Source organism: Pezoporus wallicus, unplaced genomic scaffold, assembly GCF_028554395.1.
Source record: "Pezoporus wallicus isolate ANWC-B61680 ecotype Strahan unplaced genomic scaffold, APGP_CSIRO_Pwel_v1 contig_2871, whole genome shotgun sequence".
Taxonomy (NCBI): Eukaryota; Metazoa; Chordata; class Aves; order Psittaciformes; family Psittacidae; genus Pezoporus; species Pezoporus wallicus.
This window is the reverse complement of record NW_026640775.1, coordinates 3,314,867-3,333,374: the sequence shown is the minus strand read 5'-3', so window position 1 is coordinate 3,333,374 and position 18,508 is coordinate 3,314,867. Positions and strand designations below refer to the sequence as shown.

The 18,508-nt window shown below is 42.9% G+C and overlaps 1 long non-coding RNA gene across 1 annotated transcript in view; it reads left to right on the top strand.

The window, feature by feature from the left end:
- Window positions 1–1,365, top strand: part of LOC130605291 (uncharacterized) — a 39,683-nt gene extending 38,318 nt beyond the window's left edge. Inside the window, exon 3 of the long non-coding RNA XR_008973662.1 lies at window positions 1,239–1,365. This is a non-coding gene — a long non-coding RNA (uncharacterized LOC130605291). The remainder of the gene's footprint in view (window positions 1–1,238) is intronic.
- Window positions 1,366–18,508: the final 17,143 nt, after the last annotated feature.

The following is an 18,508-nucleotide window of genomic DNA, read 5'->3' as shown; positions in this document are numbered from 1 at the left end:
CAGCCACAGAGGGATCCCTTATAATACAAAGAAAAGACCTAAAAATGGTCAGGATTTCCGAAACATTTTGGCTGGTCAGGGCTGTTGACTCAGTTATACGAACTTGTCCACAGAATTACTTAGAATTGTAACCTTAGCTCAAAACTGTAACTTCTCAACATGTCTTATGAAGTTCTGTTTCAAACAGTCCTGCTTGCCTGCCACATCACTTACTGTTAATGACAGACCATGGCAGGAACAGGAACTGGTCTGTAAGACATGTCAGATGCAGCAACTACCAGCATATCTCCGCTGTGCTGGCCAGAGGCTCAGGTTAGCACCATGTTCCAGTCAGAGTACAAACCAGAGCCATCCTTGCACTAGCTCTCCTGCTGTGCCTAATCATTTATTTAGGACACCTCCTCACTGCATATAGAATACTTACAATACTCCTAAGGGTTTTATCTATCAATGCAAAGCCCAGAAAATGTTGGGGTTTTTTTGGATGTTATCAGGTTAATGCCATGAGACTGAGCTGTTTCTGACAGAAAAAAAAAAAACCACAACAACCCTTCTGTTTTCTTGTGCCCGGTATTCCAGGCACTGTAGCTGCCACCATACTTGAGTGGCCAGCCTGGACATTTTAAGGTATCCTTCTGTACTTCCTTGTTCAGAACAGATCAATGGAGAGCAGTTTCACACATCATAATACCTTCATTTACCTCTAAAGAGTTAATCTAAAAACATTTAGAATTGAGCAAATGTTAATGCTAATTTACTTTAAATAAATATATAAATAATCAATAAACATGCAATAAATATGCATGAAGTAACGTCAAAAAATATTCATTAGTTGAGCAAAGATGGCATTGTCACTCAGCTAAGGCTTAGCTTGATGCCAGCATTACTCAAGCAACACAATATCGGGCACTGATTGTATCTTAGAGAATTAGGTTGCCCAAACCTTTCTCCTTATCCTCCATCAATAGGGAATGAGAGCTCATGGCTTTATAAATAATGCCAAAGGAAGTGTAATGTAACTACATTCTTTCTAACCTTGGAAATACATTGTGTGCATAAATGGATAATCAGGCCTTTTTGAAATCCCCTGGATGAGCACTACTGTTCTCTCACTGCGTGTGCTGGACTGTCGCTGCTAGACACGTAGAGAGAGGAATGAGTAACCAGTAGCACATACCATGAGTATGAGCAGATTTCCCTGCTGCGGTGTAATTCTGTCACTGTCGGGGTCCTTTCAGATCTCTTCAGAAGAATTCCAGGAAATCAAATGGATTTTAAGCCAGTAGACTGATTACACAGCCGCCAAGTCATAAGGGTAAAACGCTCCATAACTGTCCTCAAGAATCCATTAAAGCCCTGCCGAAACATGATCTTCCACTGATTAAAGGGGTTTAAAAGGGGGGAGGAAGAGCTTTTTAAGTTGTAATGCACTGAATGAAAGAGATCAATAAACGAAGCATGGAGTTCTGAGAATTGCAAATGTTTTATTTCAGCTTCACTGGGAGAAACTACACCTGGGTTTTTCCCATCAGCTCCATGGGAATCAGATCAATTTTATGGGTTTGCAGGGAGGATGGGGAGGTTAGCACTGTTAATGGAAAAATACTGACAACTGTATCAAATGCTGCTGTTAATTCGAAACACTAGCAATGTCTTTCGAAGTAATGTTTCACCTTAATTGCCTTAGGGAATAATTTAGCTGTAATTGGAGAGTAGCTTAAAGTTATGTGCATTTCTGAAACTCAAGAAGGAAAAAGAACATGGCAAGGAAGAAATGCCCATCTATTGAGTCTGTAAGGAAACCATTAACTTGGCAAAAACCTAGGTGAAAGTTCAGTGATTGAGCAAGCTGGCAGTGTAGGAGAATGAAGAATAGGTCAGTGAACCAGCCTGATCTTCAGAGGCAGGATTTCCACCAAAATCAATGTTGCACACAAAGGAGGCTGGCAAAGTACAGCAGAAGCATTTGTCAGAGAAGACAAAAAAGACAGATGAATGGGAGTAACAAAGAGCCCCCTAAGAAACTTTAGTGAATTGTGAGAGCTCACAAAAGACACGCAGGTTTGAATGAAGATACTGAAGGAAAGTGATCCGAAGTCATGTGTGTTCTTTTTGCAAGGTACAGTCAGCCCACCAGGATGTCGGCTTTTGCTGCCCAGGAACTAGTTCCCTGCTGAAGTTTTTATTTGGTTTTGTGCCTGAGCTGGGAATCCTGCAGCAAGCCTGTTTCCCAGGGAGCTTGATGCTTCCTAACATAGCTAGGCAATATCTATGAGATTTCTGACTTGGAGTATCCAAAACCATTAGATCCTTCTGAAAAATGACTAAGTCCTTTCTCGTAAGGAAGGAAGACAAAAAAAGATAGTTAACTACTTAAAGTCACCAGTTGAGCTTAGCCTGTTTGGTAGTAGTGATGGTACCACATCAAAGGAGTTACTAGGGCAAGGGCAAATTCATTTACTCAGAAAATGCAAAGGGAGGTGTCATGGTTTAATTTCTGAGGTTGCATTCAGCTATCTGGGTGCTTCTCCTACTTTTTTTCCTTAACTGCTGATGCTGATCACCCTTAATAAGCAAGACATTAATAAACTACAACAGCACTGGAAAAAAAAGCACCAGGCTTTGGAAACAGACATGCAATTTTTAACTTGAAAATATTAGTGTTAAAGGAATCAAGTTTGCTGGATGTATTTTATTATTTACACAATGTCTTTTAAAAGTGGTGTTTTCCACAAGCTCAGGAAGAATCAACAGCAATTTTACATGGAATAGCTAGAGTAATATTACTTAGGAGTTACCCTAGAGACTCTTCCAGATGAGAAACTGGTGAGGTGACATAGATTTCTTACTCTCCTGGAAAAAGACATTAGTGTACAACAGTGTCCTGCTGGGATTATTCTTCATTCAGCCTTTTGCAAGCAATAAAGAACTTCTCAACAAAGATATGCCATGTAATTTCTACTCTTCTGGGTTATTTTTAGCGATAAGTGTAAATGCTGTGCAAACAACAACCACTCGTAAATTAATAGGGCATTACATATTTTGGGGTTTTTTAAGCTATAACTGGGGGGTAAATGAAGAACTCCACATTATTTTAGACTCTTCAGGTCTAAAAGCCATTGCCACAGATGACATGGTGTTGCACTTCATCAGTTACAGCATAAGGGGGTGACCAGCCCAGCACTGAGGGCTCAAACCCAATGTCACAGTGTCTGTTTAGACACTTCTCTCAGGGCTGTAGACTCTTTGAAATGCTAGGAAGGAGAAGTCAGCACATCTTTCTAACTCAAAGATAAAATTAAATGACTTAACCAGCACATTAACTAAGATGTTCTTTCTTCTCCACCATTCTCAAAAGGCAGCTGGAGTAATGAGGTGAACTTGTACTGAAAGCAATTGAATTCATGCACACACACAAAACCAGATGAAACGATGGGTAGGATTCCTGTTCCGTTACCCTGCCAGCTTCCATAAACTATCTCCCATTTTCTTCCAACCCAAACCTCACAAAAAGTTAAGTAAGCCTGAATTAAACAAGCCTGTGTCGAAGACACAGCAAAAGCTGGGAAAGCATGTAGTAAAATAAGCTTAATTTAAGGTTTAGCTTTAAATTTCTAAATCTCCTGACAACATTACACAATCTGAAGTAATTTCCCAGTTAGAAAAAGATGTCTTTAGTCAGATCTAAGCCAGGAACCCTGCAGATTTGGCAGCTTCTCAGGGGCCAGCAGAGAATGTCTCAGAAAGTAGTCTGAGGTATTGAAATTGTTAAATTCTTCCAACAGTCCCATAGACTGGTGTGCCTTAAGATAAGTGCCAGCTTGCTTCACGTATAGCGGTTGTCAAGGAGGTGAGAATTTGGCAGCTTTGTCCCATCATGTGCTACTTTTTTGCTTCCTTTGGCAGTCTAGGAGAAACCCCCTAGCAATGAGAGATTAAGATGGCATCTTAAATCTAATTGGCTTGGAAATTCTTATTAATAGCTCCAACCCAGGAACCACTCACCAGTTTGAGTGCAAAAATGAAGTGCAGAGCTTTTTTAACTTTCTCAGCCTTTCCAACAGATTTCTAATTTATTAAAATACATTAAAACCTTTGTAACCTTGGACTACTACTTAATAAGAACCATTTCTGAGTCACCTAGGAATGGGAAGTGATTTGCGATTACCATGCCAGGATTCCCTGCAGCATGTGCTCTTCCAGTGGCACAGGACTTGTGTAAAGTGAATGTCTTCAAAGGAGTAGGAATGGGTGAATTGGTCACCCAGAGCCATAGACAGCAATCAGTTTGGGGATCTTTTCTAAGGTTTGGGCTTTTTTTTTGGGGGGGGGGGGGGGAAATGCTGTCCTCAGACTTGGCTTGGAATCTCCTGACAGTGGTCAGAGTTGCTGTGGTAACTTTGTGCTTTCAACACATGGACCAACATGCTCTATAACAGCACATTTGTTAATCTAAAATACTGGTAGGTGACACAAATCCAGATCACAAGGGGGTGATTCCTCATTCAGCAGCACAATAAAAACTAAGACATGGTACATGCCATTACATCACAGCCAGTAAATAAATGCATGAAAATGCAAACAAGCCTTAGACAGATGAGTACCATGGTGAGAAAAGCTGGAAGAATTGCAGCTGAAAGCCCATGTACGTCCAGGGTACTTTACAGGTAAATACTGTCCCATGGTGTGGCATCCTGAGTGGCATGATGTTGTTCAACCCCATTTACTGTGAAGGAGTTATGCTGCCTTGCAGCAGCTGAGAACTGGAAAATGCAGACTGCCCAACAGCTACTAGAAGCAAGAAAAGAATTGGCCACATTTCCAGAAGCTGATGTGAAAAATCTATTGCTGGAAATGTAGAGACCCATATGAACTAATTGAGGCAGGAACCACTTCATTGTCTGGGAGAGAATTGCTAATAATGTCTATTTCTAAGTAGGAGGAATCGCCTAGGGGAGAGCTTCTCAAACCCTCACTGGTTTGGAAGACAGCAGCAGCAATGGCAGCAGTAGCAAGAGTTTCAGGGCTCTGGTCCTTGCTGTGTGTAGAGGACACATCCTTCTTTTTGCTGGCCATGCCCCTTAGAGGTAGCTTGTGTCTGTCAGTTTGCAAACCTTTAGTTACAGTGCTAGTTCTATTGTACACCAGAAACAACTGCAAGGTGAGCTATTCAAATACAGATCCCAAGGAGAAAAAATAGTAGCTGCACAGAGGAGGCCGTATTTCAGAGTTATTTAGTGACTTTAAGTTGCAGAGGGGTGCTTGTGGATTTCTTATTTTCACCGTCAGTCAGTTTGATACCAAAATGAACTATCATCCTTTGAAGTAAAACCTCTAGATCAATTCCACAGAGCAGAGAAACAGACTGATGAACCATGTCAGAGAAATATATGGATGTAGAACCTACAACTGGGCAACTGCTGTCCTCTCCATGTGGATTTGAAGCTGTGATAAATAATTACAATGAGGGAAATGTATGCCAAATAATGTTGTGAAACAGTATCTGTGGGATTCTCAGGACTTTTTGCCATTGCCTGGGCACTATTTAAATGAACCAAGAAGCAGATGAACCAGTGTCAAAGGGCACTATATATATGTGTGTGTGTGTGCATGTATATGTATGTACATACATATGTAAAACATGGGAAGTGTAAATTCTGCATGTTGAAATGGGTAAGCATAACCAAGAAATAGCAGTCTGCAGTCCACATAGATTAGAAAGGAAGTCATGCTGGCTTGGTATTCCAGCCTTTTAAATAAATGAGAATAACATTTCTGAGCAATAGCAAGATAAAAGAATGAAAAGCATGAGGAAATGGCATACTGTGATTTAAAAATAGCCTAGCACAAGCCAAGACAGCCATGCTTAGTGTGGAGAGAGCTGTGCAGCTATATGAGCACTAGTGCCTTACATGACCTGAAGCATGCACTCAAGCCCTCAATTTCTTCCTCTGTCCCAAATCTGTGCCTGGCTAAGGATTCTTGGGAACTTTAATGTAGCTTTGCAGATGAGGATTGAGAGCCAAGCTATGTAGTTACAGAAGAGTCAAGACACATGTAACTTTAGGCTCTCTGGGCTGGAAGAGGAAGAGGGTGCAATTTCAAAGGAATCACTAGTGTGGAAAGAATATGTGGAAATTCCTAGTTCACAACTGGAGCTATGTAAAACTTGGCCCTTGTGCTTTTCAGAGATCTGCTGTTTTCTCTTTAATGTCAGTTCATGCAGGCTTGCACCCTCTGGCTTTTCTTTTGTGTTCTGGGAATTGAATAAACCCTGGAAGTAGTGAGAATCATCTGGTCACACAACCTAACCATGCAAAATCCCCTGGCTGGCGTGGTTTTGATGTGAAATTATAAATCAGTCCAGGTTCACACAAAGGGTTTCCGAGCTGTGGCAAACTATACACAAATGTGAACTTGGTTTTCGATTATTTTTATCTTAATTTCATCCCTTATATGTTTTTTTTCATTAACAAGCATCTGGAAAGTGCATAAGCTGCATTAATATGGATGATTATCTTCTCTCTCTCCCGTTCTCTTGGTGTATCATTAACTTTTCCTTTTGCTCCCTCTTTTTCTGTTCCACACACAAATGTGCTTGAAAAAAAATCTTAACAAAAAGTTTGTTAGAAAGACTACAGTAGCCTTAGGACTCAGAAAAGAACATATTCACAGGTCACGCCAAGTAAGGAGCTTGAGTATCCCTCTCTGTGAGGTCTAGTTTTGGTATGTTTGAACTATCGACTGATCTTATCATGAAAAAATAAATGCTTATATTACAGTTTAGCATGAAGGTTGTGAGGAATAAATATATTCCTTTAGGTAGACCATTGTCCGGTCATTAATTTTACTTGTGTTTTTCTTAATGCCATAATTCCATCTACCTCAAAGCTCGAACGCTTATATTGCACAGCCAGAGAGCCAACAGGAATAAAGTGGTAGATCTAATCTAGCCATAATTTTAAAAAGCTTTTAACGCAGACCTTCACAGAATACTAGACATGCTTTGAGAGTCTGAGGTCTGTAAGGAAACACAGCGTGAGCAATCCCGTTCCAACAGATTTAGAAGTGATGCGATAATGAAGTGTGTGGAGAGAGAGTGCAAGGGGGGTCAAAATGAAGCGGTAAGGAAAGGTAGCCACTGAGTTGCCAGTGGCTTAGCTCTGGGCCCAAATTTTGTGTTGACTTTCATATGCTGAGTCACATATGCAAAGTTTTTGGTTGACTGTTGCGTATTTTCAAGCACCTGCTATCCATTTTATAAAAATAACTAACATACAAAAATTTACAGCTGAAAATGTGGGTTTGATGCAAAATTTCAGTAAACCAAGGTCTCTTCAGACAACCCATTATGCTTTGCAGCCTTCAAGAATGTGGAGTTTCTATTAGGCTGATACATAAGGCTAGTGCTGAGGTCTAAAGAGGAAGAAGAGTAGATTCCCATGAAGAACAACCCAGAGCCGGAAGCCAGAAAGATAGTGAGGATACATGGACAGAGCCAGCAGGCACACCTAAAAATATCTTGTTTACATTGCACCTTGTACAATCCATGGGGCATTTACTTTTCAGAGAAACCCACACAAATAGATACATTGAAGGAACTGAAAAAGGTATATCAGGGATATGAAAAGTCTTGGTCAACCCAAAAGTATCCAGCAAACGTGAGCCTCTCTAACTCAGACAATGCAATTTGAAGTCCCGAAGACCTAAAGGTATGGCTTTTGGAAGAAGCAGGGGAGCCTGTGTGGGAAATAAATGGCTTCGGGTGAGGAGTCTTCCTGGGCCCTCATGCAGCTGTCATCTACTGAGCAGCTTAAACTCAGTGAAGAGGAGGAGGTGAGTGGTGTAGCAGGCAGAGGGTTGCTAGCTGGAGTGGTGGTTGAAAAGGCAGTTCAGCTTTTCCAAGGCGATCATCAGCTCCAGCTTCTTCCTGGCTGCTTATGAAGAGTGAATGAAATGGCTTCAGCTCTTGCCCCCTTCATGGCCCAGAAGCATGGGATCTAAGGGACTGGCATGGATAGTAGTGGGGAGCTGCCTTTCCCAGGAAAGATAGTCGCTGATTCTTGTCCCTCTACTTGTACTCAGGAAATTATTGTTGTTGGCCTCCAAACTATTTGTTTGTTCATTCCTATCTTTACCCTATGAAGCAATGTTTAATTAGCCTGTTTTAATTATTATTTTAACTTGTTGCTTGTTAGCAGAATGCAGGTTCCCAGATAGGACTTTTAAAATGGAGCTTACTGGGCAATCTCAGCTGTGGAAGCCAAGCCTTTGAGTGAAAGTCAAGAGCTGGCAGAGGGGTATAGACATCTGATATCCAGTAGGAAGTCAAGCTGCTACAAGAGAGAAGGACAAATGAATAGCTTTGTCAGAAGCAGCAAGGATTGGCCAATGACACTTTTGTGACCACCTGAGGGACTTCCAAGCAGTTCAGTGCACAATCATCATGCCTTGGTGCTTGTGAGTCCCAGCTAACTTCTCTGTTGAGCTTTGCTGAGATCCTTGTCATCACCGACTGGCAGTTCAGCTTTGTTGTGACCCAGTACAAGCAAGAGGTTCTGACCACAGCTCTCACACTGATTTGTACTACGTACAAAACTTAAAAGGATTTGGTCCCCACAGTATTGTATTTCTGGCCCACTCCTGCAAGGCACAGGAGCCCAATTATGCACCTAAACTTAGTGGCCTGGTGGCATACCTCAGCCAGCTCATACCTCCAGACCACTAAAGGTTCAATCCATCCATCACTGGAGTAGCTACAAAAGTTCCAGGACACCAGCTGCAAAGGTTGAAACCCTCTCTATGAAGCATTGCTTTCTGTGTTTTGTAAGTAGCAAGACGATACAGTCTCTAATCTCTCAAATCCAAGGGCACTGGCAAACTGCCCTCTTTCCTCCACTGGGGCACAGCTGGGGAACACTGCTCCCTTGCTCACACATACCCAGCTATTATTATCTTTTTGCTTCACTCTATAAAATTATTATTCTTGAAGAAGTAGAATAAATAATTAAATAATAAATAATTTTATTAAAAATGACATCTTTCAGAGGTGATAATTTGCAGGCCAGTGACAGGCCTGAGTCATTTGGGAGAAGCACTACAAACTTCCCCTCTAAGAATCCTTTTCCACATCTTTATCTGTAATTGCCGTAGGTTCTGTAGTTTTTGAGTTTATTTCATCATGTTTGAGCAATTTTCTCCCTCTCTTTTTCTATTTGGAAGGGCAGAGCAGGAATGTGTCTGGCAGAGAAGGATGATACTTTAACAGAAGAACCAGACGATGCTTTGAAGCTTTGTGGCTTAGGACAGATTTTTTGTTTTATAAAAAGATGCTATTTTTGTATTACTGGTCAGGCTTATATTCCTGGTTGTTGGGCAGGGCAGTTCGAATTCCCTTTGATTCTGTATTTCTTGATCTTTAACTACCAGTTTTGAAAGATTATTGGGTCCTGTCATTTTTTCTCTTTTTTTTGCATTTACTATTATTTCTTAGCCATACTACATTAAATTATGGGGCACAATCTTCCTCCACGTGTCCCCTGCCTTACTTCACTAATGCAGGGGTAATAACCTGATAGTGTCTTTCTTCTTGCAGTAGACTGTGTCAAAACCCAGGTGTTCCTCTAACCTTTTCAAGTCTGGCTCAGTGAACAAGCAAAGAGAAGAGTTGTTTGGGGTCAGACAAGCCATACAACCAACCTAAACTCTATGTGCAGTAATGGGACTAAATAAGGAAGAAATGGCTTGAAAATACTAGTACAAAGAAACCCTTCCTTGCTTAGTTTGTCCTGCTTCCCGAGCAGCTTTCAGCTCATATGTATTATGATTTGCCCGAATTCCTCCATGCTTTCTTCTTGCATGCTTAAAAAAGTAAGCCACTGTGGACCAGAGCTCTGATGCACTGAGAATTGTAACTACAACAGAAGCATTTGGGACTGTGTTGCCTACTGTTGTTTTGGGTTTTTGTGGCGGGGATGAGAGGAAAGTTTTCTCAAGGTTTTAAACTGGGCTTTTTGTGTTGCTAAGGCATTTTGAACCATTTGGTTTTCTTATTCACTTGAGGAAGACCCAAGACTATATCTACAACAAAGGCATTTATAACACACGTCAGGCTGCCAGGGAGAGTCTGTCATTTTCCTCTTTGTAATTCAAAACAGTATTTGCAACCTTGCTGGAAGTGGAGCCTTCCTTAACTTTCCCTCACTCTAGGGAAAGGAAGTGCTGAAGGATGGATCAGTTAATCATACATGAACCCAGGCATCTCCTGTAATTTCAGAGGAGAAAAGCAACTGTTGTGCTGAAATAGCCACCTTCCAGAGCTGATATTTAAAGCTGCAGGCTGTCACTCATTTGCAGTTGAGCTCTTATTTTTGCTCTGGAGGAGCTAACAGCATCCTATAATCCAGATAGGAAAGATTTGTGTGGGATTTACTGTATACTAAGCACTATACAAAACTGTTTGTAAAATTCTTCAAACACACATTAATTTTATTACATGAACGAAATCCTTTCACAGCAGATCAGATCTGCTCCAGTTGTTTGCTTGTATGCTGGACCTCCCTGAGCCTTAATACGTGAGTGGAAAGAGAAATTTATCTTTTATTTATCTTGGACTCAGACCTGGATCAGGCCTCAAGTAGTAATAGTAACATTGCTTTATTAGCCCAAATATGCCTGGGTCAGGGGCACGAGACATCAAAGAAAAACATCACCTGCAAGTTGGTATGAAAATTAGGAGCTCTCTGAGCATGTCCTGCCTGTGCTTACATGTTGCTAATCGAGTCCATTACCAATAGTGCATTGACTGAGCGCTTTCCACCGACCAGGGCAATGAGAGGTGGTGACTCCCACTCAAGAGCCATCAAATCACCCATATCTGATGAAATTCAGTGCAGCTCATTATGAATTAGGAAAATATGTACCCTCTGCCCAATCAAACTGACAGAGAGGGTATGACAGGTTGTCACACCTTCCCAGTGCTGAGAGTTATAGCCTGCATTGCGAAATTTGACTGGCCCTAGTTATCATGCCAGCAGCAAAACCTGTTCTATTAAAATTAAATTATGCATTTCTTCTTTAAATCCAGATGCAACATTTGATTCAATGACTGATTTAATTTACCATTCAATTTCTCAGAATGGTTTAATAATAAACTGCATGAAGAAGCAATCCGTTTCTGTTGGGCCTCATTTGTACTGATCTAATTAAGTCAAATGTTTCCCTTTCCAGTCTTGGGAGAAAGTCATGCAAAGGAATTCATGCTTCTCATTTTCAACCTTTTATAATTTAGAATGTGCCAGTCAACCTTACTTCTCTTTCTGGAACAAATCACTTATATTTTGTGTCCTACTATGATGGTTTGAAACTTGCATTTGCTTTTGTATTCATTGGCATTCTCTGTCATATCTAGCCTCTTTCATGGTTTGGGTTTGGGGTTTTTTTTCGGTTTACAAGATTCAATTCACATATCTTTTAAAACTGAAAGTTATGCAAACAAAAGGTAATATTGTCAGTGAAGAGAATACAGTCCCTTGGAAAGGCAGCTGGATTCGAGTCAAGAAATCTAGACTTGATTTACCATCTTCTATTGACTGCACAGGCAGCTTTGAGCAAGCCAGTGTAACTCTTTGTGCTTGTCTCTTACTCCACTCTGAAGAGAAGCTGAGTTACCGTTGTGATGTCCTTCATTTTCTCTATACTGCTAAGTGTCTGGACCCCAAATCTTGTTTGTGGCTTTGTAATGCAAGTTAGGAAAATGTAAAAGTCACTTTGTTCTCTTGGGGAAAACACTGGAGAACCAATTATATTGCACATACCACTGTACATGTATGATTAACAGGACCAGTACAAGCATTCCTGGAAAAACATTTTCTGCATCAGTAATTCACAAGCCTCTCAAATTTTAAATCAGACAACAGTCACAAATTTCCTTGGAATAAATTATATATGGTCTAGCTTGGCCTGAGTCTTACTGTGAGTCCCAGAAAAGCACTAGCATGAGCAATGAGCCTGAGAAACAGCCAGAAGGTGCAGGCAAGGCCAGAGCAGCTTGGACCCCAGGGATGAAGATCTGGCAGCTTCCAGAATAAGGGTGCTCCTCACTATCAGCACTGCAGGGAAGCACACCTGGGGGCAGCACTACCAACTACAGCTGATAAATGGGGGGGTTTGGGTTACCTCCCCTTCCTGCCTTCCAAAAGTCGAGCATGGACTGTCTGCTTTGGTTCAGTTCATTGCACTGAACAGAAGGAAGCTTTTCCACCGTGGCATAACCAGCTACCGACAGCCACAAAAGTCTTCGCAAACCACTGTTTGCCACCTGTCATAGCAGGCCCTTCTCTGGGGGGTATGTGGGTTAGGATGGAGTTATGTGGGACCTCCTGAGCTTCACACAGGCTTATGCCGTTCAGCTCTCCCCTGGCAATGCTCTGCCAAAGCTAAGGTGTAGCTGAGGGCCTCTCACCCCCGCTCTCATTTCTGTGCCCGCAGGCAGGGGGCTGACCTGTAGGTCGCTGCTCTTTCAAGTGTTGTGAGACCTTGCTATGCTGAGCAACCCCCTCCTGCCCAGATCCTGGCTGGTGACCTGCAAGTGAGATGTGCCGTGGGGCAGGGGGAGGCGGGGAGCCGTCTGCTGTCACTGTGGAAATGGGATCTCCTCTGACTGGATTAATCTCCGCAATCTGGGAAAACATGGTTTCAGTTTTCCCTTTTGTAACGGCAATCCGTGTTGTCAACTTAGATTATAGAGCTGAACGGCCAGATTAAGCTGTCAAATGCTTGCTTCTGCAAGACCGTGTTGAGCAGCCCACGTGTCGTTCCTCCTCTTGTTCTTTCCATAGCTCTTCTGGTTGACTTTTTACGTGCTGGTAAGGGTGAGGATGCCTTGAACCAGGCTTGAGCAGAATAGAGAAGGACCAGCATGCCTCCTGGAGCGAAGGATTGCCGCTGGGTGGAGCTGAGGTTTTCACAGCGAAAGCAAAGATACGCAGATATGTCTCTGAACCACATGCTGGGCTCAGGACCAAGAACTGCTGAGCTTATTCTCCATTTGGCCATTGAATTTAGATACCTTGAACTTCAGGGAAATTTGAGTTTGGGTTTTAAGCACCTTGGGATCTGAAGCACCATGGATTGTTGGGAGGTGTTGTGGTGAGCCCGAGAGAGAAGCATGCAGTAACAACAGGATGCAGAACCTGGACCTGCAGTTTCCAATGGGCCCACCTCCAACCTTTTATATTGAAGTGTAATGAATTCAGCTGCAGACAATACCTGCTCTGTCCTGTGCTATTTCATAGCGCATTGCACTGCTCCAAGGCTCATTTGAGCCCACAGTAAATTAATATTTTACCTGTTGGAATGCCTTTTTCCTCTAGCTAGTTTAAAGGCAAGTTGTGGCAACGAGTGGGTGGAGTGTATTTTATTTAGCTGTGGTGAAAATATTACTGTTCTTGATCTGAGCAGCTGAAGCAATAGGAGCCATAGAGAGCGAAAACCACCAGGGCGGGAGGAGGAGATGAGGGGGAAGAAGTGCTTTCTTGGTGGCGGTGTAAGGAATCTATAGTTCTGAGAGGGAAGCACTCGAGAAAAGATGATACACAAATGAAAGGGCATAGACCCCTAATCAGGATGGCCCTATACAGGCTTTGTGAGTAATTGTGCCAGACTTCTAGTTACCAGGAAGGTGACCTGGAGACCTAGACAATAGGTGCTGCCCAATGCTTCCTTTACTGGGTCCCAGGGCTGTGTATAAGTGGGCTCGATGAGTCAAAAAGTGCTGGGATCCTCTGATCAGAAGTGGACTTTGCCCCTTGCCAGGGAACACAGACAGAAGTTTTGAGATCCCCAGGTAGCCCAATTTTGTATTTTCCAAAAAATGTTGCCATGTTGCTATGCTCAAAGGTTTTCTTACAGCCTGTGGTATTTAGCAGGGAATATGTCAGATTCACTGTGAATAAGCTGCTTCAGAGCTCTGCTGTCCACTATATAATTTTAAATCTTCTACGTTTCATCTCACAGCTGGAAAATGTTTTCAGTGAATGCCAAGAGCAAGGGCTTAATGAAAGGAGGGCACAGCTGGTTCCACTGCAAAACATGTGAAGCAGAGTGATGCACAGAAAAAGGAAAAAGCAAAGCCGGGGGGTTGAACATTAACCAGTTCCTGCTTATAAAATGGTTTTCATTTCTAAGGATGCTCCAGTGCTTTGGTTATAAATATCAATATGAAATGCCTTGATTGAAAGAGACAAGCAGGAGACGTGTTGGCATTTGGGACAACTCTGTCATTCAATGCTAATCATAATAAGTCCCACTTCCAGCTGGCAGTGTGCAATCACCCACTTGTAAGTACCATGGCTCCATGCAATAGTGAGGTTGGGGCACATAGGCAAGACACCCTGTTGTGCATCTGCCCCACAAGATTTGTGTGCCTTGGACTCGGGAAGCTTGGCACTGCTGCATGTCTTCTGTAGCAGATTCTCCACTCTGAGCAAGCAGCGAGTCCTCCCACTCCCCCATATGTTCAGTTGCTAATTGCAAACATGAAGGACAGACATTTTGATGCCTGCTCTTTCAACTTCCTCAAGTTCTTACTTTCAAGTGGTTTGTTTCCAAGATGAACTGTCTTCTTTTCCTTGGTACTCCAGTGCGAGTAACTCAGACTATCGCTTTAACAGCTTTGCTAATTGTAGATGTCGTGGGCATCCATGGTGTCTTGACTGTCTTTGCCTAGGAGCATTCTATTAGACCTCATAGCAACTGAGGGCTAAGAGCACACATTTACAGTAGATAAATTAAAGCACTATGAAGTCACAGAGCAGATTTTCTTCCCCGTACTCATCCATCATACAGCACTGTCACTCAGCCCCAGGAAGACATTACTTCTGTTTGCTGCTTTCTGTATGAGACTTCATTCTTTAGCTTTAAAAGGATGCAGTTGTTTGTCCACCCTTTTTCCCTCCCCATATTACCAATTCCCAGCTATGGGAAAACATTGCCTTTACAGCCCATAGACAAGCAAGAAAAATGTGTTTCTTTTTGTGGCAGCCCCAGACAAGAAATTTGTTGTTCCCAATTCTCCCAGCCCTCAATCCTTTCTAAAGCTAGGTCACATCTAGTCTCTGACCTGTTTGTCACTCCCTCCACTTCACCAAGCTGTTGTGAACATCTCCTGCCCTAGTCAGTTAGGGTTCTCTAATTAGTGACATAATAGTTGGGCAATTAATGAACTAAACCTGCCTTGTAATGAAGGATAAACATTGTTAGTGAGTCACTCTGAAGCAGGGATCCAATGCTGCTGGACTGTTTTTTCCCCAGCAAGCTGCAGCTGGTTGTTACAGGGGTGTATGTTTTATATGCTCTGCCTCAGGGGCAAATTACTTCAAATACAACCGTATTGTGTGGCTGGAGAAAACCGTTCGCTTGCAGTTTTCCTTTCAAAGGGAGGACTCTAAATCATGTTTCTTGATTGAAGTGAAGTAGTACCTACAAGGTCAATTCCTTTTTTTGTGGCTATTTTCAAAGGAAAATCTCTGCTGGGATTGTCCATGCAGGGTACTCATTGAAGGGGTTGACAGACAGCAATGTGCCCACAGAGCGAGTGGGGAGCAGTGACAGGACCTCCCGTATCACCCACCAGCAGCCCATTTTGCCATTATTAGTGGAAGAGACAGTGTGTATTAATACCTCTCTGGTTGATGGATGGAGGTTTTCTAGGGTAAGGCTCAAACCAGCAACACTGTACACAATTGACTTGGGTTGGTGGTTTACCTCAAAAAAATGGAGGTAATCAGCTCTTTAAGAGAACACTACCACAGCCATAGTGGTTGTGGATTTACTTAAAGGTGGAGAAAAGGGAAAGTGCTGTGGCAGAGCTCAGGGATTTTCCAGCATGGCCTTGAGCGGGCAGTGATGGTTGCTGGGCTGTGGGAATTCCAACATGCACGTCTGGAGTGCCCAGCAGGAACTGCAGGAGAGGCCAGCCTCTTATCCACATACATGCTTTTTCAGCAGATGCATTGATAGCATGAAGCTGTCTGACATCCAGACTGGAAACCATCTCCTTCTTACCATCTGAGTTGTTCTTTGAATGAGATAAGTCAGGTTTGATGCTCTTGGGATTGCAATAGAAACCCCAGCAGAAGGGAGAGGGGCTACATCTCATCGAGACCCAGCAGGTAGAAAGCAGAACACTGCAGTATTTCCCACTGAGGAAGCAGAACTTGAGCAATAAGCAGATGTCTGCAGCTCCTGGCAGGCCAATGTCAGACTGTGGATTTTGAGGGTGCGAGAGGCTGCAAGGTCAGGGAAAAATGGGATTCACAAGAGATGCCTTCATCTCAGTGAGTTTAATCACACAAGGCTTCTTCTCTAGTCAGCAGAGAGTTTTTTCTATGGAGAGATGCAAAGCAGCTGATTTAGATGCTCATTCTGAACCATCCTGTAAAGGATGCCTTATTTCTTCACTGAAGTTGAGGAAATTTACACCCCCAGTATCACCTAAGATGCAGGTTGTACAGACTTCATGTATTCTCTTGCATGTTCTCTGGCAGTAGGCTGGGATGTCTTGGGATTTGAAAGGTTTTCTTGTAGTTTCAATTAGTCATAAAAGTTGCATGTGGCCTAATCCAGAGATCCTGCAGACATGAAGGAAGCAAACTTCCATACAAAGCTGTGAGGAGACATGGAATTTGCACCACATGAACACAGAATCCCACCATTTACAGAGTTTGCAAATTACATAAAAGTGGATTATTGCACTTTTTATGCCTGATTGTAGTGCTCCAGAGAGGCTGTGACAGTGGCTTGTCCCTTTAGGAGTCTGTACAGTTGTCATATCCATGGCTAGTGCTGTAAATGGGATCTCTACACAGTGTGGACAGAACACTCTCATGCAAGCGGGAACACAAAGTAAGAAAAACTGATCAGACTATCGACTCTTTAGGTTCCTTTCCCTCTTCAAGCCATACATTTAAAAGCTTGGCCACGCACTGCTAGGAAATAGCTGAATCATCCCTGGAGACCTGCAATGCAAACTTGTAAGGAGGAAGCAAACTATTGCAGTGTTCCTGACACAGGGGAGAGAAAGGAAGGTATGTCCAGAAGTTTTGGCTTTGACTGGATATAGAAGCGAGGTCCGCCTTGTATGTTAGAGAATAGCACTGCTAAAAGAGACTTTTGGGTCTGGCTGAGTAAGGAAAGGCAAGAGCTGCCATATGGGGAGAACAGCAACAGCTCACTGGTGCTTCAGGAATACTCAGTGGCTGAGGCAGGAGGAAACTAAGCCCCCTTAGTATGACTTTCTGCAATCACTGGCTGCAAAATTCCAGGTATCTCTGAAGTAAGCCACCAGCTGGTGTGACTGCAGCTTTCCTTCAAGAACCGTTCCTGTTTGTCTTTAAAGATGGAAAGATACAGAACGTTTTCCTGGGTAAGCTGCATTCATGGATTTCTACAAAGCCCACACTATGCTTGACACTGTGGTGACTGGGATACACTGCACTGAAGCTGCAGCAGTTCTCACAGGGAGTGTCAGAGAAGTGGCACCTTTGCCATAGGTCCCATCTGCAAATCTCTGCAGCGTGCTCAACTTCTGATGAGAAATGCTTACGGTCCAGCTGAGATGCAGAAAGCAGATCCCATGACTGTCATAGCTTAAACGTTGCTGAGGTGTCATCTGTAGCTGTCACTGAGAATCTGCACAAAAGGAAGAAGAACTGAGATACTTAGTCATAGAAAACTGGAGAGCAGCTGTCTGAAAGGTAGCCAGGAAGTATAGGGTGCATTTCCACAGTCCCAGCTCCTGTCACAGTCTGGGTTTCATCCAAACTAAAAGTGCTCCTGGATTTTTACAGAAGGAGAAAAAGGAATTTCCAAAGAAGTGAGAAGATCCTTTAAGAGTCCCTCTGGAACAAGCATTAGCGGGCTCGGCCACATGCAGTGAAAAGGATCCCACCTTGTCTAGCTCCACTGTATCACCTACTGCGCTCTAAATATAACTTCCCACCACTGAAATCACTCTGCTTCTGTTCTTGAAGCACTCTGCTCCTGTTCTCTGTCCATTGTTTTAGTCTGCCTTAACTTTGTGCAGTGCCTGTATTAGATGTGCAGAGTGAAGCAGCCATCCGCACTGACCGGCAGAGGGAATAAACTCTTAAACAAAAAATGGTACCTTGCAGGGAGCAGGACACCTTGCTCTTCTCAGATTTCCATTTCAGTCCACAGTTAAGCTGGGTAACTTTTCTGCTTACCCAACTTAATTGGCGCTTTGCAGGTACAAAAATGTTTGCTCTGTCAGGGCAGAGAGCAGCCATTGTTTGCCATGGCCTCAATTCCTTGTAAATGCTTTCTTGTAGCTTCTTATTCTCATCTCCTTTGGCTAAGCCACAGCACAATAACCCTTTGTAAGGCAAACACCTTGGTATGACATGTTAGGATTTGTTCCACTGAGCCAATTTAGAGCATGCTCGTAACTGTGTAATTGAGCTGCGCTGATATGCATGTGCCAGGGAAC